A 26,160-nucleotide genomic window follows, 5' to 3' on the forward strand; every position below is an offset into this window, starting at 1 on the left:
AACAAAGCACCGGTATTCTTGAGTAGGAGAGTGAGGTTAAAAGCTAATGAAGCGGCAATCGTAAGCTTGAGGATGAAAAATTATAATGAACTAAGTGACAACAAGCAAGTGTGTATAGTTCCGAATCCCAATAGTCAAAGCGCTGCTGTTTTAGGAAGATCATTTTCGATAACGAAGAGCGGCCTCTGCGTCAGTGTCTTGTTGAATACCCTTGATATACCGATCACGATACAGAGAGGGAGGAAGCTGGGATATGCTTTACCAGTTAAAACTCGATACGAAACAATTGAAAACTCAAAACAAAATGAAGTTGTTGATTGTCCTAATCACAGGGACAAAATTTGTATCTTGAGACGATTGCAGAGAATAAAAGATTCTTCAAGTCTTATCAAATCACTTAAGTCAGAAACGGACGATGGGCTTTCGAGCTGTTCGAACTTTCCAGAGCGACCCACGCTAGATGAAATGCAAACTGATAAACCGGTTCTGCCGGAGATTGAACATTTAAGGGGCAAACTGAAAGATGAACAGCTCGAAGCTATCAAGGACGTACTAGAGCGGAACGAGGAGGTTTTTTCAAGGCATAAGGCGGATATCGGGTGTTGTAATTTTGTTGAACATGAAATAGAACTTGAGGAAAACGCGGTGCCACACAGGGAGGGGGCGAGGCGCATGACCCCACACAAATCGGACGCGTGTAGAAAAGAAATCGAAACGTTACTAGAGTATGACATGATAGAACCATCCAAGTCACCGTGGGCGTGTGGAGTAGTGATGGCCAAAAAGAAAGGCGACCAGTTAAGGTTTTGTTGTGACTTTCGATACCTGAACTCCGTCACGGTGAAGGATGCCTATCCCATACCTAGAATTGATGAGAGCCTCTCGAAGTTAGGTGATGCGAAATTTTTACGACTCTTGATTTAGGCTCGGCCTTTTGGCAGGTACCATTAAGGAAGCAAGACAGGGACAAGACAGGGTTCGCCTGCGAGTTGGGTCTGTTTCAATGGAAACGGATGCCGTTTGGACTCTGCAATGCAACAGCCACGTTTCAGCGGCTGATGGCACACGCGTTGATAGGCGTGACGAAGAAGTACGGCAACCTGGTAATGTGCTATGTGGACGACGTGGTAATAGCAACGCCAACACTAGAAGACCACATCGAGAGGCTTGACGAGGTGTTCGCGTGCATGAGAAAATCGGGGCTGAAGTGTAAACCATCAAAGTGCGAGATACTCAAGGACTCGATTAAATACTTGGGCAGGATGGTAGATAAACACGGTATCAGACCTGACCCAGACGCCGTGGAAGCAGTCCTAACCTGGAAATCACCGAAGACGGAGCACCAGCTGATGAGCTTCCTGGGTTTCGCCAACTATTATAGAGAATTCATCAAGGGCTATGCGGACAAGGTATACCCGATGCAACAATTAATGAGACACAAGGGCAAGAAGTTCACGTGGAACAACGCGGCAGAAGAGTCATTCCAGAGAATAAAGAAAGAGCTGTGTGAGGCACCAGTACTGGGTATGCCGACTGAGAAGGGGATGTACGTGCTAGACACGGATGCGTCAGTAGTCGCTATTTCTGGGATTCTCCATCAAGAACAGGAATGGAATGGGAAGACAGTCTTGAGACCAATAGCATACGGGAGCAAGGTCCTAAGTGACACAGAAATGAAGTACGGAGCACCGAAAGCAGAGATGTTTGCGGTGGTCACCTTTGTCGAAAAATACAGAGCATACTTAGGCAGTGAGCCCTTCAAGCTGCGAGTCGACAACCGAGCACTAAGCTGGCTGAAAACGTACTCAATGGACCAGAGCTATATTGGGAGGTGGATAGTTCGCTTGGATGGATACAACATGATAATTGAGCACAGAACACGAGATAAACATCAAAATGCTGACAGCTTGAGTAAGAAGACGGAGTTCTACGAGAGGCAAGAACAAAGAGAGGCGGACAGACCTGAGATCAAAGACGGCTTCTCCTTCATGGACAAAGAAACGTACGACAGTCTTCCACTCACGAGATGGCTGGACAAATCAGGCAAACCGATTGAAGATCATCCCGAATTGCCGAAAGAGCCTCTTGAAAAGACCATCTTGAAGAAAAGCAGAGGGATTCCGATAGGAATAATGCTCAAGTCCAAGATCGTGAGGGAAACACTTAAGGCAAAAGGTTATGATCTCATCCAGGTAGAGGAGGGAACGGTCCGAATAGATGAAGACTTAATGAGGTTGCTTGAGAAACTATCAGATGACAAGCCCGTGATCCAAGGGAAAGGTCAGGAGGCACCGGAACTAACCATACTTCGGAGAGAAGAAACAGTGAACAATACTGACGTCTCAAAAGGAAGCATCACTGATAGCAAGGAAGTTGTGCGATCACTAGTTGAAAAAATCCCCGAAAAAAATCTGGAACAGACAAAAGTCAGGGATAAGAAAGTAACATTCAGAGAAGAAGTTGAACACCTGGGACTAGATCGAGAGTCCGGGGAGTGGTCCAGATTCATGGAAGAAGACGAAACCGGAGAAGGGAAATTGTCCGGGGAGCGTGAAGAATGGGATGAAGACTCGGATGAGAGCAGCGAAGACCAAGACAGTCTATGCATGATACTGGCGGAAGAGAAGATAAGACAGCACGACAGGGAATTACAGACGGATCCATCTTCAGGGACGTACAATCTGGAAATACAAGAGGTACGAGGTGGTGAAGAGCTCGAGAAAATAGCAGTTTCAAGAAAACCACTAAGGGAACTATCGTGCAACTCAAACGTCAGAACGAATCTGGTACCAGAAGACGACATGAAAATCGTGAAAAGGATGATATGTGTGAAGCTGAGCGATGACATCCACAACCCTGGTGAAATAAATGGACAGATCATGGCGCTAAAGGAGCACGTTAAGGCGAGATACAGGCTGTCTGACCTAATAAGGGCCCAGAAGAATGACAAAATGACAAGTAACCTCTCCAAATGGATCCATTCGGGAGTCAAGGAGAAGGGGGAACTTGAGGAAGACAGCTAAAAGATCTTGAGCCAGTTCTACAAAGAAAAGAGAGATTTACTTTATCACACAGCTGAAGGGGTGGTAGCGTGCAAGAGAAGAGATGAGGAAAAAATATTACACAAACACAACCTCATCATACTACCACAATTGTACCAAACGGAGGTGCTTTTCAGATCACACGACCAGATGGGCCACCAGGGGATAGATAAAGTACAACAAAGGATACTTCACAGGTTTGATTGGCCGGGAATGAGAAAAGCTTGCGAGAGATGGGTGAATGCCTGCCTAGCATGCCTTCAAGTAAAAGACCCAAGGAAGATGAAGTTTCCCCTCAAGTCTGTCGAGAGTTCGGAATTCAATGAAGTGGTGCAGATAGACCATCAGAAAATCTGCATGACGGAGTCGGGTTATAACCAAATACTAGTTATAATAGATCACTTCACCAAGTTGGCGGAAGCGGTTCCGTGCCAGACAGCCTCGGCAGAGGAGACATGTGATCACCTGATAACGCATTGGATATCGCGGTATGGTTGTCCAATGACTTTCCAGTCGGACAACGGCAAGGCTTTTGTGGGGGACTTGACAAAAGAATTGATGAAGAGATCACACATTGCTCAAGCGCACTCGACGACCTATCATCCACAGACCAATGGGTTGGTAGAGAGACAGAACAGGACACTGGTCAACATGCTCAGGGTGTACTGCTCGAGATACATGACGGACTGGGACAAATACCTGCCACAGGTAGTAGGAGCCTATAATAGTACTCAGCACTCAACGACGGGTATCAGTCCTTTCATGATGTTGACAGGCAGGGAAAGGGCAATGCCTATAACATTCTTCTACCCGGAGTACGAGGGGAAGAGGACGTCACCTCAAGCATACGTGAAGGAAGCGATCAAAAGACAACAAGAGCTAAACGAGCTATGTCGGAGAAACACGGCGCAAGCGCAAATGAGGCAACGCAAGAAATATGACGAAAAGATACTAAGAGCAAAGCCATACGAAGTGGGCCAATACGTGTGGGTCTTCCAAAATGTCATACCGCCCAAGGGAACAAAGAAACTACTCAAGAAATGGAGAGGACCGTTCATGATTACGGAAGTACATCAACAAGGACGGTTCTATCGCTTGAGTACAGGGCGAGCAGCACATTACGAAAATCTGAAGCCTCATGTCCCGTCCCCGGAGGACTGGTGCCTACCAAAAGACATGGAAGGTCTTGAGTACCTGGTGGTGGAACCAGCGTGCGAGGTGAATGAGAAAGGCACTAGAGAGAAAAATGATGGTAATGAGAACTTGAGTTTGGACGACAACGAAAAGATAGAAGTGGAGTCGGATGCAGGTTCATTTGTAGAAGAAGACTGGAACGACCCAGAGCAAAACGAGGTACCGAAGTGGATGGAGCCGGATCGACCAACACCACCGGAAACCAGGACTGGCAATCGTAAACGAACAGGTATGAGGTACAATAGGTACGGGGATGACTTCTTGATCGATAAGATACAGCCAGACAAGTTGGGCGATGAACTACTAAGCGCAGGCGAACTGGAAGCCGAAGAGGAATGGCAGGTCATTGACGATGGTGGACATTATCCGCAGGATGATTACTCGACGCCAGAATTGGAGACGGATCTCGAGCAGAGTGAAATAGAAAGGAGGGAGAACACGAACTTGAGGATTCTAGAGTGGATGCGTGATGTCAAAGACGAGAGCCGCGAAGGACAAAGCATTCAGCAAATCGATGTATCAGCAGCAAATTACATGAAGACAGAGGACCCTCTTTTCGGATGGACAGCAACAGACAGGCCACTGGACATCCCCAAGGACAATTCAGACCCGACTACATCGACGGGGACGTCGATAAATATTTTTGTCCGGGGAGTGGGGGTAGGACTTACCCACACCGAAAATTTGATGATAAAGAAGCTCAAGGAAGTGAGGGAAACAAGCGGATTGGAACTGGAGGAAGAAGAACCAGAGCCTACCATAGGAAGGAATTTCAAAACGAAATTCGAAATACCCAATGAATACTCAGAGAACATCATGATAACGGATAGCGACTTCATCCTGTCAAACAGGACCAGCGCGATCTGCATCACGGCGGACATGAGTTTCAAATCAAGATTGGAGGCTGACTTCAAAAGAGAGTACCAGAACGTAGAGTTTCTGTTCAGACAGAGGCCAGGACTGGGAGGCATAGCAGCGCTTCCACCGTCAGTGGCACAAGTCCCGGGCAAATACCTCTGCTTCCTAGTAACGAGAGTCAACGACAGAAACACAATTGATCCCGAACACGTGATATTGGCACTGACAAGACTACGTGACTTCATGATTGAAAGAGGAATAGTGGAGGTCTCGATGCCGGTGTACGACCCAAACAGGGGCAAACTGAGCTCGAGGGAATTGTACGCTATCCTACATGTGGTCTTTGCAGAAACAGAGATAATGGTGCATCTTCACAAGAAGTACTACTTGAGCATCGCCTGAGTCGGGTACATGGAGGTATCAGGTCGGGTGTGAGGGAGGAGTCTTGAGTTAGGTACTGGGGTGCGGCGCAGGTAAAGGGATCTTAAGATGTGATTGGCATGACAATTGAATTTTAAAAGAAAGAATTGATGGTGCTAAAACATAAAATGAATCTGCATGTTCTTAAGGGAAAATCCAATCGAATTGCTTTAAGTGATATGAGAATGATAAGATTTTAACCATATGGGTAGAAGGGGGGTCTCTAGGTTAGGGACGTGATATGCTAAGTTTTAATGAGCTTTCTGTTTTCAGATCAAGTTTGAAAAACAAAGTTGAAAATCCAACTACACTCAAGCGAGTAACAGAAAGAGAGAATCTTGATTGAACACGCGATAATCCGAATCTACAGCAAGTACTTGCAGGAGAACATTTCTAGGTAATTCTTGAGTTGGTAAGGTAATTCTTGAGTTGGTAAGGTAATTCTTGAGCTGGTTAACATCTACCTACATACATCCCGAAGTTACAAAGAATGGCAGACCGATTCTGGAACTCCGTGCCCGCGGTCCTGAGGAAGCCCACTCTTGATGAGCTGTACAGGCGCCTGAGGGACTTGGACTATACCCAAATAGACGAGAGAATGGCGGTGATGCTGAATGCCATCCTCCAGTTGGAGGACCAGGGTGAGTGCAGGGAGTCTGCAACGGAGGCTGTCTTGATGATCGGCTACACCACCGAGGGAATATCGAACCAAGAACAGACCAGATGGTTGTCTTGGAATGTGGATGGAGGAGTAAGGGGTTTTGACTTGGCAAGGAATCCTGGCCTGAATAACAACACCGAATATGGCGCAGGGGAATTCCCATTACCGACTAGGCCAACAGTAAGGTCCACCAGCCAGAGCTCGAGTAGGTTGCCATCGATGTCACGAATGCAACAGACGACCGAGGCATATCCGGATCTAGGTGTTCTAAAGAAAGAGCTCGAGAAGACGCAGAAGGAAAGGAATAAGGCGAACCTCGATCGGGATCAGGCAAATCTGGATCGGGAGAAGGTTCAGCTGGAAAGGGACCAGGCGGTCAATGAGCGAGACCAGGCTCTGAGGTTGCTTGAGATACAAAAAGCTGAGCATCAACAGGAGTTAAGGGTGCGGGAGAACGTCGCGAATCGTGATCAATTGAAGTCGGAGTTGGAAAGGATAGAACAGCGACAACGCGAGCTTGACGCACAGAAGGGAGCCAGGTCAAACGAACGAGTGGTGACCAGCTCGAGGCCAGAGTCGCGCATGGAGGTGGATGAAGCTCCCAGGGCTAGAGGACGGTTCAACCTTGACCGCGAGGCCAGAGAACACATGAGTGAAGGGTTGGAGGTCTGGATACCGAATGACGTGACGCCTTCCCTGCGCAACCTAGAGACACAACCTGTACGTCCCCTGATGGATGTGGTGTTACCAGGATATACCCCAACCTCGACCTCGAGTGGCAGTGAAGGAGCTAGGCGAGAAATTGCAGCAGCAGAGTCGTGAAAGATCGACAAGGCCAGAGCTTCCCCCAACTTGGAGGGAACAGCCGGTCAGGAATGTCGTGATCGCAAGCTATAAGAAGAATACAGAAGGGAACTACCACAGGCACAATCGGCTGGACTGGAGTGCGGAACAGGGAGCCAGGAGGGACTGCTTCCATGACGCAGCCTGGGTGGAGTATCTAGCGCCACCTCGTGTGCCAGAGGGTGCAGTTCACCTAATTATAGGGGATAGCCTGGTGCGGGTGTTGACCCAGATACGGTCACATTGGCAGACAGGAGTCTTGAGTTTCGCTGGAGCTGCCACGCCACAGATGTTGGCAACCCTGGACATGCTAGGGATGACCAAAGTTTACACAGTGACCCTGATGGTTGGGACCAACGACGTGTCAAGGGGAGAAGCGAGGAAGGTAACGAGGTTGTGCGACAAGATGAGCTGCCTTCTTGAGGAACTGAGGATCCAGATGGACCCCATCCTGCTGACGGTATGCACGGTCCCCTACAACATGATGTTTGATCAGCACGCCCTAGAGATGAACCAGAAGGTGCGGAGCCTGAACAAGGTGATCCGAGACATACACCGAAAGAGTGTGCTTCCTCTCAGGCTGTTGGACATAGCAGAACGTATGGAGAAAAAGGGATTCCCTGAAGACACCTCAAAAGATGGAATCCATTTCGATAGGCCAAGGGGAGCGGAGTGGCTGAACGATGTCTTCCAGGAACACATAAACACGCTAGAGGCGGACCTGCTGGAGACAGCCCAATTCACTTTAGGACCACCTCCCAACCCACCATTCCTTGCCTCGAGGGCCTTGGCTGGTCGCTTGGGACCGAGAGTTGACACTAGAGACAGTTCAAGGAGCAGCCAGACCAGATTGCAGAGTGCCACGCCAATGGAGTCTGAGGAGGTGACGTCATCAACACCTCCAAGCTCGGCGATATCCTCAGTGGTAGTGGCAGAGAGCAAACGGGAAAATAAGTCTATGGAGACCGCTCGCTTGAGATATCCCGAGAAGGTGAAAGAACTGGATCTAGAGAGTTTGGAATGCAGGCAAGAATTGGCGGAAACCCTGGGGATCGAACGAGTATCACACGAGGACTTGAATAGGCATCATTGCGTGGACTGGTTGAAAGCTCATGAGGCGCACTTCTCGAGAGCGAAGTTGATGGAGACCACAGACCTGACGGGAATTCCCACAAAAACGATCATGGGACCCATTAATTACAGACCTCTCAAGCTGCTGGGGAGTCCGGGACTTATAGCAGAACCTCCCAAGCACCGAACTAGCATCGCCAGAATCAGGTTGGCAACCCCGGCACAGTTGAAGGTGGTAGACAAGCTACTCAATCCGGGAGGAACGGGATTACCAGATGCCGCTTACGAAGGCTCGAAATTGGCGGAAGATCCCAGGTACGGGAAGCCCTGTGGGAGTACCCAGCTGGCCAAAACCCTGGCAGTATATGATAGAGCAGACCCAGCTGCTGCGAGAGTAGTCATTGTGGCGGGATCAGACTTCGAAGGAACGTCTCCCAAGTTGTTCTGGCCGGAGACTTTGATATACTCTTTGCCAGGAGCTGAATTGAATCAGATGTTAACTCTGGTAGTGGCAATAAAGTCGGAGATGCCCTGTGAACCTGAACTGCTATTGTTTGCAGGGATGAATGATCACCTGCACGCGATGGGACTTCTTGAGCAACTAAAGGGCGATGAAATTCCGACATCGAGGAAGATATGGGAAGCCATTCAAGCGTTGTTTGCGGCGATGAATGAAGTGCAAGGGAATGTTGTCTCGAGATTCGGGTCCAAGACGAAGGTGGTGTTTACCACATCCCCTGGATACGCGAATATGCCACCCGCCCTACAGTTCGTGTACGCGGTCTTGATCCTGATAGCAGAAGGGAGTGAATGGCGGATTCTAATGGCAGCCCCCAATCGGGAGTTGGAGCCATCGAGCCTGAGACTTCGCAAGTCAGAATTGGCGGCGGCATGGGCGGATATATCTCATGCACTGAGGGGCTTTTATGGACTAGCCGACATCCTGATCGTATTAGACGAGGTGCTCTTGCTAGAGATATCGAACTTTGCCAGGCAGCTCAAGTTCAGCCCAGTCATCGGGGACGATCACCCGGCGATAAGCAAATTAACGGCCAGCCTGTGGTTTCGGAGTATGGATGTAAAGATCACGAACTCCACCAGCAAGTCTAGAGGTCCCAGTAACGAGAGAAGAAATGTGGCCGAGACGGAAAAGCAATTAGGATCGTTGAAATATCGTTTGACTCAAGAGAATGGCTGGTGGCCATTTTTGACACCAAGGTTGGAGAACGCCACGAATAAGACAAGGGAGGAAGCACCACTCCTCGTGAAGCAAGTCTGGAGTTTCCTAGAGAAGCAACTGGAGCTGGCCGAGGTAAGAGACATGACGGTGGCTAGATTTGTCTCGGCCGCCAATGGAGTGACAATCGCAGGGTTCTGGAGAGAGCACGCCAAAGGCGAATTGAAGACTCGGAGGGATTACGAGATTCTCAAGTTCTTGAGTCCTTGCTGGGAGAAGGAATTCTTGGCAGGAGTATTCGGTACCACGGCGACTATCTTTGGAGCCTTCGTGCAGGAGATACTGGGCATGCCCATCAGCCTGCTCTTGGCCCTGTATTTGGTCTATCCCAGATACTTGTTCAACATGGGTCCAGCATACATGTTTAGTCGGGGAGTGGAGACACTTCGAGTTGATGGGTACCTGGCACTAGTGCTCTTGACCCATGGGGAATTGGTGTCGTTTCATCGGTTAATGGAATATGGAGAACCTCTGTCTATGGGGAGAGTCCACACGAGCATTGAAACCAGCTCCTACAAGTGTGCCGCAGGGTTGAAGACACTGCTGGTGCAATACCTCATGATGCAGAATCGATACATGACGGGTGAAGATGAGAACCCAACCTCGAGAGAAGAATGGGAGAAGGCGAACAGAGGGATGCCTCTGTTGACGGACCTGTGCCTGGCAATGAGGTCGGACCCAATGGGGATAATCCGAGGTCTAGAGGAGGTGGTGACCTGCATCTATGGTCCAGCAGTGACGTACGCGTTTCCAGATCCCCTGGTGATAACGTATCGTCACTCGGTGACGCACTTGAGTCTCATCAGCGTACTGGATGGTACAGCGCTGAATTGGTGTCTGCAGGAGGTGCTCAGGGCGCGTATGAGCAACACGGTACTCTTCGGAAAAGTGAAAGATGCCGAGATGATGGTGTGCAACTTCAGGGGACAAATGCAATGTAGAATGGGAGGCAAGCGAGAGGGCCCCATTGAAATGTATCCAAAGTTTTGGAACCTAAACCCATTGACGGCCGACGGACGAGAAGTCTTGAGAATCCCCGCCTGGAAGGAGTGCTTTGCACTAGTCAAGAGGGAGGTGGAGGCCATAATGGAGAAAGAAATCCTACCAGCCACCATGCCTGAGTTCCCGACAGTCAGGAGGATGACCTTGGGAATGAATAGTCCCTTGGTGGTTCCCTCCATAATGGCGAAGATGATGACGGAGGAAACGCAGAGGCATTTCACGGATGGCTGGGATCCCCTGTTCATCGGCTACACGGCGGCAGTCTACTTCCACATCAGCGATATGAAGGTAAATTCGTGGACGACGCAAGCGAAAAAGAGTAGAGGTTCGCAGCCCCCTGGATATGAAGTGCGGAAAGTCTTGAGGACTCTTGAGAAGGAAGGACTTGAGAATATGCTACCCATATGGGATGATGGCAGGATGATCGTGATGGAGGGGCACGTCGCATTGGTGGACGAAATGAAATTTGCCACGAGAAAATACAAGGCACCCTATGGCTTGGAACAAGTAGAAGTGACACAGGAGGGAACAGAACTAGATGCAGCAGGTCAACTGCATGTAGCCCTGACGGAATATAAAAAGCTGGATCCTACGACACCGTCACCACTGTCTGTAGAAACGCCTGGAGACAAGAGGAGTGGACCCGTTGAGGATCGATTCAAAAGAATTCTCGAGAGAAGAAGAAATGAATCAGAGGAAGAGAGTATGGATGAAACTCTCAGTGAAGCTGGAGAAGACATGGAGGTGGGGAATACGCCTGAACCAGGGCCATCAGGGGAGGAACTCACCACTCAAGAGCTGTTGAAAGACTTGAGCGAAGAGAATTGGGCAGATACTGCCACCCCACCTCTGAACCCGTCCCCGCGGAAGAACCTAGAGTTGCCATTGGCAGGTGAGACCTTCAATATGGGGATGTTACTCTTGAGCTCGGAGGAAAGGGAGAAGAACACGTTCGAAGGGAACAGGGACATATTCTTGGGATCTCTCGAGGATGACGCTTGGCAGGAAATCCTGGGGGAATTCAATCGAGAAGTGGGCAGCGAGACGACGCTGGACAAGTTCAAGAAGGAACTGTGGGACGCAGTAGTGAGATTCGGGGAACCGCTCCTGATAGGAACGGGCCTGGATGAGAAAGCAAGAAAAGAGCTGCTGAACAAGCTAGTGGAGCTGAGGAACGCACGATCGAAGACTAGAAAAGAGAAATGCTCGAGCAGGGGGGAGGCAAGAGTTGGAAGGAGTGGATGGAGAGGTCGAATCAATGATGATAGCCACAACACCCTCGAGCAGAGATGTGAAGACTCGCAAGAGGAAGAGAGAAGTGGAAGGATGGGGTAGTCCTTCAGTGGATGCTGTTTCGGAAGGAAACTTGAGAGAGACGGCGCCCATCGTTTTGGCCCGATGCAAGACGGCGGCATACAAGAACAGCTCGGAGCTCAGGAAACCACTTGAAGTAGAAAAGGAAATAGAGGTTTCCACCAGTTCGACGTCAGAAGAAGACTTCAAGCCTCAGAAGGTAAACGTGAAGAGAGGTTCAACGAAGGGACAGGTAGGGGAAGTGGAGATCGGCAAAGAATGGATCTCGAAGGCACATCAGGACATGGGCAAACAAGTGACGAGTGATCCATTGGAGAGGAACAAGACGAGGAACACTTCCCGGACGTGGTGGGTGGCCCTCGAAACATTGAAGGAAATGGAGGACTGCTTGAAGAAGTTGGACAGTGGAATAGCTCGCAGGCGACGCAATTGGGCCACCCAGCAAAAAGCCGAGGTTAATAAGATAGAGATGGCAGGTCATCTGAAGAGGTCCTGGCAGAGTTTGTTGAAGGATCATTTTGAAGAGGCGATGAGAACATCCTCATCAGCACCGCCACTAATGGCGAATCCCTTCGTTAGAACTGCGGGACAATTAATGTTCACCTGGAGTCTGGTGGGAATAGAGTTGGAGACATTGACCTCGTATGACAGGCTGAAGTTGGGAAGCAAGAAGCTAGAGGTGTATCAGGCACTGATGCAACACGTGGCCAGGGACAATTCAGGCTTGAGCCTGGCTAGAAGAAAAGATGCCACATGTTTCTTGAGATGGATAATGTCAATGATGTCTGATAGCACCATCCTGGCATGCCACCAAAGAGCAAGTGGAAGTAAAACCATGGAGAGAAGAGTCTCAACGATCATCTTGAACGTATATCAGAGTACAGGAATAGAGAAAGAAGATGGTTCCAGACTATCCTTAGAGAACCATCGAAAGCTGGACGAGGTACGGAGGTTCTCTAATAAGAAGTTCGAGGAAGAACATGATGTTCACCGTAACCTGGCCTCGTCAGAACAGTACTCGAGACTCAGTGAGAAGGGGGAATACCAATATGTGTCTGGAGTGATGGGAATAGCCTACAATCCCTTCTTAGACTCGGAAGCTGGAGGAGCCCACAGAAACCATGAGGTAGCGGAGCTACTGAAGTTTTGGACAGAAAGAATAATGGAAATAGACGCGGTGGAAAAAGAGGGGCCGAGCCTGGGCCTGATTCTTGAGAAAACACCAGAGGTGATAAGCATACCGCGCTCAAACAAGAGAGTTGAAGTGAACATGGGCGGTGGAAATGGCTTGTTAACCACGAACTTGGGAGTGATATGGAAGCTACTAAGACCCTCCTGGTGTCCACATCCCCATGCAAGTCTAATAGAGGAAACCACAGAGCGAGTGAGGTTAGCACCAACGGAAGATGAAGATCTGGCGAAGTTGAGTGTGCTACATAAGCTAATCACGCCCCAGATGCAAGAGCCAAGCGAAAGGACGAGCGACCCCGGGTCAGCAAAGAAATTGGAGCCGGGTAGCTGTCTGGATTCGACGTGTGGGAACGGAGAGCACATCTGCGATGGACGGTCATGCGTCAGAATACTGTCGTTTCAAAAAGAAGACCTGGTCACTTGGTTCGAAGACATCACAGAAAGGGAGAAAAGTGAAGTGCAAATAATAGCGGAATGTTACGCGAGAACCACGGTGAATATAGCGACAGCTCTCGGATTCTTCTCGAGAATGTGTGGTCTGCAGGCACTGGAGAGACTGGAGTCTGAACATCATTTAGTGACGGCGTTGAGCGTAGAATCATGGCCCGGGGTGTTGCAGGTGACTCAAAAACACATCCGGAGCTGGAAGGTTGGTCTTGAGGCGGAAATGGGATTTCCCATGAGCGAAGCTTATGGCTTGCCATTGAACGCGAAATCGCTGATAGGGTCAATGATGGCCAACTTGTGCGGAAGTCACTACCCGCTACACATGGCGAAAGACGGCACATGGCGATCACAAGGCCTTCTCAGTGCCCAAGTGCGTGAGGTTGGCTCGGATGTCGCATCACTCGCACAAGTTGTTGAGAAAAATCAAAGGGACAGTACCAAAAGAATTGAGAGATGACTTAAGCGAAATCTGGGGAGAAGATCTTCTGAAGTTGGAAAGAGAAAACACGAGCGATCACGAGAGACAAAACGTGATCGGGAAACCTGTGGGAAGTACTCCGAACCTGGAAGACAACGACACGATGCACGAGAAAATGATGGAGCTTGAGCCTCTCTTGGAAGCCTCAGGGGAGCGTAATCTCAGGAGCATTGAGATCTCTCATGGGGAATGCCCATGCCACTGTTTGGCACAAACGGTGTGGTATCCAGATCACAAGAACCTTTGCCTGGTGTGGGATGTGGAAGAGATTCGGTCGATCGGACTACCGGATCACCGGCAGAAGGTGACGCTCTTAATAGTGAGTACGATGTTAGCTCTGAGATGGATAAAAGAGAATATAACGAAGTATCGGGAGGCGACGACGCCAACGGCTGAGTCAATATACGCGATAGACTACAGCAGGAGACTCGAGTTGTTTGAGACTGCGTGCAAAGTATTCGCCATACCGACGGAAGTCAGGCACGTATGGAGTCGCTTGAGGTACTTTCCATGGTTTCGGGCGACACTGACGTCTTGGTTGTACATGACAACGAAAGATCACATGAGAAAACATCAAAAAGAGTATCGACAGTTCCAGGCCGAGATTGGGCCGGAAGCTTTCAAGAGACCCCTGCTAACCCATCGTAATGCGATCACGACAGGATGGAAAAGAGTGGGTAAGATGTCTAGAGACAATACCAAAGCGAGGGAGTCGATACTAGAGGAAGACCTGGCGAAGAACGTGAGCTTGAGCCTGCACAACTCCTTTTGCTTGAACCGAGAAGCTAGGGTGAAGGCACTACCCAACCAAGCAAAGAGGTTGCAGGAGCAGAGAGAGTGGATGCGATCCTATGAACAGCTGAAGGCTTGGGAAGAGATTGTGATTAGTTCCGACGATGAAGAGGAACTGTTGAGACAGTTTGCCGCATCTAGCACTTCAGGATGCAGTACCTCCAAGGCGAAGAGTACGAGATGAATGGGCAAATCGGATGGATCTTGAGTCTTGAGAGGGAAGGGGGGCTTGAGCGTGGATCCGAGTGAAACTTGGATTCACGAAAAAGAAATTTTAACAAAGCAAATATTGTTACTAATATACTATATTTATTATATAAATCGAAATGCTGCATGACAATTTCCTAATTGAATGGGACAAAAGAAATTTTAAATTGGCTTGAAAAGCGAGAATTCAAGGGTGCAGGTGTGTGCAGATTTTGATTGCTGTTTAGCGATAGTGTGAAAATTTTACATGGCTGTGAATTTTGGGGTGTAGATAAGCTTAAGTCTGCTGCAAACTTCTGTAAATGACCACTGGCACTGTATCTTGAGCAACACTCGGTTTTCTGGGACTCACTGGCAGAAGACAGCACGCGATGAGGACATCGATCTCGAGTCCGGGGAGTATGTGCCAGTCGGTCATATTTGGAAGTTTGACCTTGAGAGAAGCAAAAAACACTTGATTTTGGAGTGAAATTTAATTTTTCAAAATTTCGAATGGAACCTGTCATGCACGATTTTCTCGCGAGAACTGAAAATCAGAAAAAGAGATCAGAACAATTTCAGAACAATTGAGTCGAAAACGCGGGAAAGTCGCAAGAAAAAGCAGTAGGAAATTGCTATTCGCAATTTCCATCACTATAATAATCGAGAGTAGAGCTGTCCCATCTGTGACAGAGACGAGAGCATTCCCTCGAATTGGATTATAACGACTGGAGTATTATTCGGAACTGGACTAGAGTGAACCTTCGGTGGAAAGGTGGACAGCTTGAGTGTCCTAATGGTTCACAAGAAAACTATTGTCTAGAGTATAAACTCGTTCTCATTGTTAAAACTATAAAACATTAGACTCATTTAGTTACGTTATTTAATTCTTGAGTTAGTTACCGACTGGATTATTTCCCACTTCTTGAGCGTGCTACTATGTGAGTACAAATTTAAATTCCCAGAGTGTGTTTTATAATTGTTATGTTGAGGTAAGGCGAGTTTTAGGTTGATCCATCTGAAATGGATCAAAGTTACACTGTCTAATAAAAAGTAAATTAACGGATTGTTCCAACCCGGTTTTTAACGGCGTTCATGTATTTTGGGTATCTAGAGACCTAAGTATGGGGACGTTTCTAATTCTAGAGTGGGGGGATATTTTAGTAGTAGCCTTTAAGCTGTAACGGGTCGTAGTCTCATGTCACAAGCGAACCGAACTGGCTCCGACCGTTCTTGAGGTAGAAAAACACAAGAGATAGTGTCCCTGACCCTTGAGCCAGTGGTTATAGGGCCTATTTTTCTTATGCCTCATGTGTGACTGCAGTAGACGAATGTTACAATCTGAGCAGATGAAGGGTAGCTTATTCTTGAAATTGAACCTCATTTCTATGGATTTAAGGGTGTTGACAACAAAATTATGATCCATAAACCAACCACTTGAAGATTCTTTCAATAATGATTCGACTAAGATCGTCGAGTCCTCTAACGCCGATTACCGGATTAATGTCGTCTGCAAACTTAACGTGGCAAGCATTTTCGCAAAGGCACTTCAAGTCGTCGAACGACATATTGAAGGACGGTGGTCCAAGTACCGTCCCTGACGTACACCTTGGTTGATGGAGGTTGGTTTTGACAGATCGTTCTGATATGATACAATCTGCACTCGGTCTGATAGGAAACTTTTCAGCCAAGTCACTAAATGTGTACAGACTCCTGGGTTTATCTGTTTGATCTGACTAATCATAAAATGATGGAACACTCTGTCGAATGCTTTGGACAGTTCCAGCGAGAAGAGACGTACACCGTAATAATGATGGAGATCGAAGTCACGGACTGTGTGTAGTAATCGAAGAGCAGCGTTGACGGTTGAGCCTCCTGTTTTGAAACCAAATTGATAATTGTTCAGTGAACTTTTGTAGATGTTTTTTTATGAACTTGGTGTAGACCAATCGCTCAAAATGTCTGCTGAGTACTGGTGTGATTGATATTGGCCGTAATTGGTCCATGGTGTCTGGTTGGGGGATTTTGGCTAGGGGGACAATTTTGAAATCTTGAAAGACATCGGGAAAACACCACTTCTGAAAGATAAATTGTAGATGTGTTGAATACTAAGAGCTCAGTTATGGGCATTTTCGCTCAAGACCTACGCTGGAATGCCATCAAACCCCACTGCAGTTTTTTTCTCAGACTTTGATAAACTTCGTGAAGAGTCAAGGCTGGGTAAGCGCCGTTCTGACTTTCTATAATTTCTGGTTCTACATAGTTTTCTGTATGGCAAATATTAGCGAAATATTCATTGATATCATCAGGACTAAAATCAAGTGTCGCCGAATCTGACTTGGTTCGTCCCGTGGTCTGGTTCACAACACGCCACCAGTATTTCGTACCTTTACGATTCGTATTCTCAGATTATCACGTATCAATATTTTTTTTGCCTTCCAAATCAGCAGCTTTCTGATGTTTTTCTAGAGAATACACTCTGCTTTTCTGCTTGGTATGAAATTTTATTAGTGGGGTGATATAAATAGGGTCTCTAGTACTCAGTTTTACTTTCTTTAGTGGACACTAGTGGTTAGTTTAACCATCAAAACCCAAATAATTAATGCATTGCTTTCTCAACATTAGTGTACTCCAGAATATAGTCAAAATCTTGATTATCCAAGGCATGATTTGAAGATTGTCGATTCTTATCCCGCTGGTCACAAAAAATTACCATTTTTTGGAGGTTTTCTGGTCTGTTTGTAGGAGAACAAATTACAGCTAGATGATCAGTTGGCACGGAGAGACTACTCACTTGAACATCTTGGAATGGAGATGGAAATGACGTGAGAATTTGGTCAAGCTGTGTGCGTCTTCGTGTAAAAGCTTTAAAAACCTGCTTGAAACCGGATAACAAAGCTATGTCGAAATAATTAAAATCTCTGCTCAGAAAAATCGTTGAGCAAGACAATGATCTGAATGAATAATCAGCAACACTGGAAATATGGATAGATAAGTCAACTTCATTGGTAGCATCTGAGGGGTGATACAACAGTGCAGAAACGTACACTCTGTGGTTCAGAATGAACGAGAACCAGAAAACTTCAAAATCTTCACACCCATAGAGAAAAAACTGGCATACTCTGAATCCATCTCGGTAATACACAACTACGCCACCACAAATTTGCTTGTTAGAATTTATTGTCGTCCTGTCAAACCGCAAAACACTGTAGCCATCGATTTTGACAAAACTGTTATGTAATTCTGAATTGAGCCATGTTTCAGTAACAAAACACATGCCAATATCATTTGCAATTATATCAGCAGCTAGACGCTCAACGCAGTGTGGTTTTTTGATTGATCTAACATTTATTAAAATTGCTTTTGGAGCTAGTCAAAGGTTTGATATAAGTGTTCCATCTCGTTGAAGGTGGAAACTGTAGAGTTTCAAAGATGTGTTGTAGAGTTTGAAAGCAAAAGCTTTGTGGAGAACTAACTTGGCGTCCCAGTTGCAACTAAATTCAACAAAAACTGCCCTTTTCTGTCAGCGCTATATAGTCCCAAACTTGTTATATTCACAACAAGCACCTAGAGGTCCAGAGAGTGAAGCAGTGTTTGGACCGAGTTTTGCTCATCCATTTGTCTTTGAAAAGGCTCATTGTTTATGCTTTCAGTGAAACCTTTAAAACGCAATTGTTTGCTAACAAAGTGGTGCGATGGCGCCGCTCTTTGACATGTTGATCCGAAATCTTGATTGGCATGTGAAAAACCTTTGATGTCATGCGCGTTAGCACCAACAGCTTGCTTTATTTCTTGAATCTCCTCAAGAATTTTCTTTTGATCCAGCAGATTACTTTTGATCCAGCAGATTACTTTTGACTACTTTTGATCCAGCAGACAGTGCCATTTACAGGCAAGTATTTTGATATAAGATCGACTTCTGTTTGCGTCAGGTTGACGCATACCGGATGCCACCAGGAATCGCAAGAGTCGAATCCAATAGATGTTCCACCAGTCTTTGTTTTGTCGCACTTCGGAGAGTGATCCTTGAGGTTCTTTGTATTCTGCTGCTTGGCTCGTCCTCCTCCCATATCAAATCTATGTTTAATAAGTTTATTACAACAATTAGGCTAAGAGGAACAACTGAAAGAACATGACTTGTTGAAAAAGAGAAGACAAATAGTAACAAACGATAATGTAGATACGAAGTCTGTTCAGATTAAACGTGGTACCTTGGGTGTTAAGAGTTAAGTTATTGATCTGGACGAGTGACTCGAAAAATCAACCAGAGAAATCAATTTGTTATGTTAAAAAATAAGAAGCATTTACAAATCCGAAAGACCTAAAGTTTTAGCAACTCATGCTTCTATTAACACTCATGACATAACTTGTACAACGGAAACTTGGCTTACAAATGACGTTTTAGAGGGGGAATCATTTTTGCCTCAATTTTAGTGTTTTTGTGCAAACAGAAGTTTAGTAGAAGGCCAAAATACCTCAGACGTTGGAACAATGATTTGTGTTATTTGAGCATTTATGGCAGAGCGGTTGAAGTTCGGCTATGAAGTAAACGGATCAATAGTTGCATGTACTGTATTCATGAGAAACAAAAAAAGTTCTGCTATGCTAGTTACGTCTTATTTACCCCCCTCGAACAGCAAGTATGCCTTTACATCTAAGGATCTGCAAAATTTATTCATTTTTATCAAGAAGGCCAAAACAAAAGTAGACGAAATTATTATGTGCGGAGATTTCATCTTTCGTACAAAAAATTGGAACACGCTTTCATCATGTCGACCGATTGAAACTGAATTCTTAAAACTAATGGAGCAAATCAACCAAGAGCATAAAATAGACTTTTTTACAGCAAGTACTGGAATTTTGGACTTAATTCTTGTAAGCAATGGCATACAAGCACTTGACATTTCAAAACCAAACGTGGAACCTGAATTTTCAAATCTGTCGAACCACTACCCCATCAAAACGAAGCTGTGTGTTGAAACAAAATGCTTATTGAAAAGAACTTTTTGCCCAGAGGTGGTGTATAGCTATTGCAAAGGTGATTATCCCAAGCTTGCTGAAACTTTGATCATTTACAAGTTTGAACCTTATTGCTGATCGAATCCTGATAAAATAATTGAATTGTGGTATAAACGGCTTCAAAATGCTTTAAAAGAAACAATACCTAAACGAACTGCTCATAAAGCGTTATTGCCTCCCTGGATAACTAACAAAACTTCACATTATATTAAATGCTTGCAAACTGCAAGAAGAAAATATCCTGAAACTCATGCAAAGGTACAAACTTTTTAAGAATTGGTCAATATATCTAGTAATATGGACAAAATTCAGTTCGAAGACAAATTAGCACAAAGAAGATCAACCTCCAATCTTTTCAAGTACTTCAAAGCCTTTTGAAAATCAAACTTACCACCCAAAATGTTTTACAACGAACTCACTGCTGATTCTGACAAAGATAAAGCAGACTTATTTGCAAAGTTCTTTTCTTCGGTTTATATTATCCAGCTCATTTGAGTTTTCTTGCGATTTGTCTGCTGATATGCCAGTTCTAAAGGAAGAAAGCATCGAAACAAAAGAAGAAATGGAAATTTATTAGAACTCAAATGTTAACAAAAGTAAAGGACCAGATGAAATACCACCTTTTTTGGTTCACAAACTCTGTATTTCTCTATCCCCTTCTCTTACACAGATATATCGAAAATTTTTGCAAACCGACGAATATTCAAAAAGTTGGAAAGTTGCAACAGTGTCTGCTCTCCATAAAAAGAACGACAAATGCGATGTATCAAATTACGGCCCAGTGTCTCTTCTATCGATCCCTTCCAAAATTCTTGAACGGATTTTGTTCATTCGGTTATACAACCACTATTCACAAAATTGATACAGCTCACAGTTTGGATATAGAAGGAATCGATAGACGATTACTCAATTATTAACATTCCTTCAAAAGGTGTATAATGGTATTGAAAATCAAAAGGAAATAGATGTTATATTCACTGATTATAGCAAAACTTTGGACCGCGTCGATCATGGTGTGCTCCTTAAAAAAACTAGTTGAAACCGGTATCAGAGTTAAATTACTAAATTTACTGAAATTTTATGTAACAGATCGTAGTAACACAACGAATTTACAAGTAGAGTACCTCAGGGGAGCATTATTGCGCCATTACTTTTTCTTGTTTTCGTGACGATTTGACTTCAAAATGCGAATGTCTTTTCCCTCTTTTGTTTGCTGATGATGCGAAATTTATAAGCATTGAAATAGAACACAATTTAGTACAAAAAGATTTAAACGCACTTTTGAAATGTATTGAAACAAATCACATGCCCTTCAACATGGATGATTGTGCTCATGTTTCTATCAACATTAAGGAAAAGAATTTTTTTTGGAAATCACGTGATCGAAAAAGAGTTAACGCAATCAGATTTAGGTTTGATGCTCTCGAGTGACCTTAAATGGGACAAACACATCGAAAAATTCTGTAAAAAGACAAGAAAAGTTTTCTTCATGATCAAACGTAATGTTTCAAATATATATTGGACAACGAAGCTCAATCTGTATAAATCAATGACAGTGCCAATAATATATTACGGAAGTCCTTGCTATGGGTTGAGCAAAAACATATTGGTTATATTAGAAAAGGTACAAAAGCGCATCGTTAAGTGGATATCATCAATTGGTGGACGCTACAAAGCTTGTCTCAAATTTTTGGGATTATTACCGCTCCCTACGTACATTCAAGTAAACAACCTTTTAATATTGTCCAAAATGATTTTGGGTAGATGTGATAACGAACTAATTGACATGCCATTGTACTTAGATTCCTCGCGCTGTAATCTGTTTCAGCTGCAGAGACCAAGAAAGAGATTCTTGGAAGAAAATTTCATAAATATCAGACATACGCAAAAATTCATCTGAGTAAGAAAAATGGACTAAAGATATCGATATTACGTGTTTTCTGGAGAAGATTTGAACAAAATGAAGAGTTGAAAAAATGCCCGTGGAGAGTTGGCTGTGACTGCTTGATACATAACTGCAGAAACAAGACTAATCTATAGAACTCGCAAACTGAATGGGGTGATAGCCCCTTGTACTGACCAGCATAGAAGCCCTACTACTACTACTACTACTACTAATACTACTACTACTACTACTACTACTACTACTACTACTACTACTACTACTACTACTACTACTACTAAGTAATTACGGAAAATCAGAGCACATATCGACTACGAATCGTCACCGGTGGAGAATGTGTTCGAGCGGATTGACTGGATCACAGACTGCTTGTAACCTTTCAGTTTTGTCAAAAATGAAACAAATTGAAGGTATACGAGCTTGAAGCCGATTTCACGCCACACTAGAGAGGTAATCGATGGGTTTTTGGCCAAGCTGGATCTCGGTCCAAGATTTGTTGTAGGGGAAATTCTGTATTCCAATGGATGAGGGTCTAAAGGCAGCACCCATTAGATTGCAGCTTTTGCTGACTTTCAGATATGAAGGCAAGCGCATGTGATTCCATTGTTTTGTTGTTTCGTTCGCCATTTTACATCGAGAACAACTTGAATGCGTAGAAGCACAGCAGGTTTGAAATTGTTTGTTCAAGATTTGTATTGAAAGAAGAATAAAAGAGCTAATTTGTCAATAAGAGGCGAAAACTGCGAGTTGAATAAGTATTTTGCTCGTTAATTTGGAACAAAAAATGGTGGGTTGATGGTCCCATCGGCTATACCCGCAAAAAACATGATATTCGCTGAACACAATAACATTCTAGACAAATTGAACACGCTGATGGGTAAGCTGGACAACTTTTAAGTATTGCTTAGGTGTTTCTTCTTCTTTTTCTTCTTTTTTTATGTTTAGGTCAAACTGCAGAAACGAATAAAAATTTAGGTGAACTTTAGTAAAATTGCATCTCTGGAACAACAGCTCCCTTGGGTGCTATCATAAGTTTTGATTGTTCAAGATTATTAGTATGATTATGGGTATTATGATTTTTATGAATTTTTAAGAGTCTTTTAAAATGGGCCCTTCCGTCATGCGGTCGGATATGGCCGTACCAACGCTATATTATTACATTTTCGAAATTTCATGAATAAATCAAGTCGGTATTAATGCTTCAAGAGAATTGTCAAAAAAATCTACCCTCCTCGATTATAGCACAGATAGAATTGTCTATGTTGGATGTATTTTTAAGATTTTTGCACCCCCTAAGGCAGAAGATTGCACTCCTCAGACGTGCAAAACTTATATTTGTTCTTATAAAGTTCATTGTGTCCGAGTATGAGTAGTTCCGTTTCTCGCTTAGTTTCTATGCTAGTTTCTGGATGGTTTTTGTAGAGCCTGGTGCTTCTCCTCCGGTACACGCAAAAATTAGTGGAACAAAGCTGCTGTGTTCTACATCCAGAATTCTTTGTTAGTATTTTAATGTTTTGATATTTGTAGAGTTCAGATTTAGTATTTGGACAGGATTTAGCATGGGGGTTGAAAATTTTTACATCGAAAATGGTTCGGCTGAATCGGCCTCCGCAGAGTCCATTTGCCTTGATGTCAAGTCGAGCGTCATCCTCAGTAGTGGCTGTTTTGTTGTGAAATTTTTCTTTTTCCAGCGATTGAATTTTCGGCTCTATTTCAACATTATGGCATACTTCGTCCAGGAGTGTCGCAAAGGTATCGCGAATTTTATTATTTCTTAGGTGAGTGTATCCACCTTTGGGACAGTGTAGAGAATGGGTCAGTCTGAACGGTTGTCCATATGGGCATGTATGTGGGGTGTTTGGTGGTTCCCATCCGTATCTCAGATGTAATACATCTTTAAATTCTGATTTGTTGAGAGAAAAATTATATTTTTTAAGGGTAGCACGTTTAGCCAATTCGATGCTCCTTTCTGTGACGTTAGGTTCATTGTCAGTTTTTTTTCTGATTAGCAATTTTCCATAATTTTAGCCTTTTTTGAGAGTGTGATGTTCTGTCTCTCAGTTTTGATGTGTCTATTTATCAGAGTTTGTTCCGTTCCAGCTATTCCTGGATCACTGTTTTCTAACGGATCACAAATGGCTTGAGACCTCTCATAATTTCTGGAACAGTCCGTGTTACTGATGAGGTCTAATCCTCCAATTCTTAGTGGTAGTGCAAAAGGTTGCGATCTTCATCGGTTATATGAATTTCACCAGTAATAAATAGGAAGTAGCTACTGTCTTACGTTTTTCTCAATTTCACCCATTTTCTTAAGAGTTGTTCTGGTTAGAAAGTTTAGTTTATTTTCAACTCCTTTTGTGTAGCAGGAAAAGGCATTTTGTGGTGAGGTTTTAGCTATTTTGGAAAGGTTTTCAGTCAGGGTAGCTGTCTTTTCAATTTCGCTTTCCATGTATTTATCGCATGCTGATGGTGTTCCTATAAACAATCCAAGGACTCTAAAACCGTCTACCAATGTAATATTTGTGCCTTCGATTACTTTTATCACAACTGTTAAAGACGATATTTTTTCTACTATGATTTGACACTTGGAAGGCTTCACATTGTATTCGAAAGCTTTTCCGCGCACATCCAGCTTGTCCAGTATTGCGCGGAGACTTATAAGATCACCTGCAGCGCTTCCATCATCTGCGTAACATTTTTGGGTGAAATTTGGTTTTTGCAGGAGCTCAATCAGTGAGATTATCCCAATTCCGTACATAGCCATTTCGAGGGGATCACCTTGCGTTGTGCCTTCGGTAGATGTCAAAACCGTGTTATTGACATATAGATTCGAGGGATGTTTATATGAGTTGGCCAGCGCATGATGCAGTGCCGGACAAAGGATTTCTACAATTTTTAGAGCAAGTTCACTATTGAGCGAGTTGAAGGCTTTTTCTGCATGAATAAGTAATATGGCGTCTATTTCCAGTTTCTCAAATTCGATCCTCAAGATGTGGATAGCATATTCGATTCCACATTTCTGGCCCAAGCAGAGTTGGAAATTTTTTCCGAGATTTTTATGGTCTGATTTTGTTGTTTGGTGACTGTTTTGCCAATTGCTGTTCTTAGAACTTCGCCTATACCAATGGGCCTTACCCCTGGATTGTTGTCCAGAGGTATTAGGCGACACGAGTTGTACGCCGTTAGCTTTTCATGGGGGAGAATTTTACTTTCTATTGTATAGGATAGTTTAACATGTGTTTTGCAAAGCTCATTGGATGTCTGGTTGAAATGAGTTAATATCCTTCTCCATTCGCACGCATCTAGACCTGAGGGACCGTGGCTTCCGTTCGCTTTCAGGTTTGATTTGCGAACTGTCTTGGCGTTTATTTGTTCGAATATAGAGGGGTGGTATGGCATTGTGTCTTCACTTACTTCAATTATATAGTTAGTGTTCGCTGTTTTGGTTTGAGGGTGTTTTTCTTTCAGGATACTAAAGTCTGTTTTTCCTTCAATTACTCCGTTTAGGGGGAAGTACTCCTTTTGTTTTCTTGTATGAAAGGCAGCCAATGGTGACAGATATTTTGCCTGTACTCATTAGTTTGTCGAATTGCTTAACTTCCTCGTTTACTTCGGACTTCTTCTCTTCTGTTTTGGATGTATAATTTTGAGAGCTTTTGCTTCAGTGAAAAAATCCTTTAATAGACCTTGCTTCCATAAAATTATGCAGCGGCTTAGTGTTTTAGAATTTGATCCCTTTGTTTCTGATTTATTTTTGAGGAGCAGCAGATGTGGGAGAATCATTGCTGCTTTCTTTGCGACGTTAGAATTTGTTGTTTCTTCTACTAATGACAACAGCAGCTGGTTAAGTAATTCTATGAATTGGAAACCGGGCTTGTTTTTCCTTAGAATTATGAAGCGCGGTTTCCAGTTATCGATATTTTTATATATGTCGTTTATTTTGATTTCAAGTTCTTGTTCGATAAGTTTACAGGGGTCGAAGGGGGCTGGAGTGATTGCTGGAGGCAATGGATAAGATTGTATTGCGTTGGGCAGTACGTTTGTTGAAGGTGTTGCCGGTGATGTTTCTTTTTGAGTTGTGATGGGGGCTGTGCTTGTTGGTCTGTTGGTGGAGTTGGGCTCTTTTGCAAAGTTCGTTGGGGTGCATTGTATGCAGGAGAACCCATCGTAGTAAATATTGCTGCTTTGTACTCCGCTATATGAGACATCGATGTAAGCTTTGCAAATGACACATCATATGCCTCCTTTTCAGAGGTGGCGTTTGCAAATATGGCAGTGCGTATGATTGGCCATAATTTGGCAGTGAGGAGGGTAAATTTATGGTGAAAATATACAAGTTAGCTGAGCGAGCCGAAAACTGAAAATTTTATTACCATTATAAGAAAAAAGAATACTATCTTTACAAAACATATTAGCACCAAAATTAATGTTAAGATTGGGGGAAAAATTTCAGATTCTCGAGTGGTAAAATGTAATAATAAGGCGAAACAAAGAGTTATTTAG

General features: G+C 44.4%; 3 protein-coding genes across 4 annotated transcripts in view; 1 reads left to right on the top strand and 2 right to left on the bottom strand.

Moving 5' to 3' along the window:
* Window positions 1-18,830, bottom strand: part of LOC134845890 (F-box only protein 6-like) — a 136,243-nt gene extending 117,413 nt beyond the window's left edge. Inside the window, exon 1 of the mRNA XM_063863011.1 lies at window positions 18,818-18,830. The gene's annotated coding sequence lies outside the window, so the exon portion shown is untranslated. The remainder of the gene's footprint in view (window positions 1-18,817) is intronic.
* LOC134845494 (guanine nucleotide-binding protein subunit beta-1-like) overlaps window positions 1-26,160 on the top strand; it is a 492,858-nt gene that overhangs the window by 263,085 nt on the left and 203,613 nt on the right. The gene's annotated exons all lie outside the window — the stretch shown is intronic.
* Window positions 1-26,160, bottom strand: part of LOC134845891 (autophagy protein 5-like) — an 84,556-nt gene that overhangs the window by 19,528 nt on the left and 38,868 nt on the right. The window lies entirely within an intron of this gene.

The sequence above is a fragment of the Symsagittifera roscoffensis genome, chromosome 5 (genome assembly GCF_963678635.1).
Source record: "Symsagittifera roscoffensis chromosome 5, txSymRosc1.1, whole genome shotgun sequence".
In the NCBI taxonomy this organism is placed as follows: Eukaryota; Metazoa; Xenacoelomorpha; order Acoela; family Convolutidae; genus Symsagittifera; species Symsagittifera roscoffensis.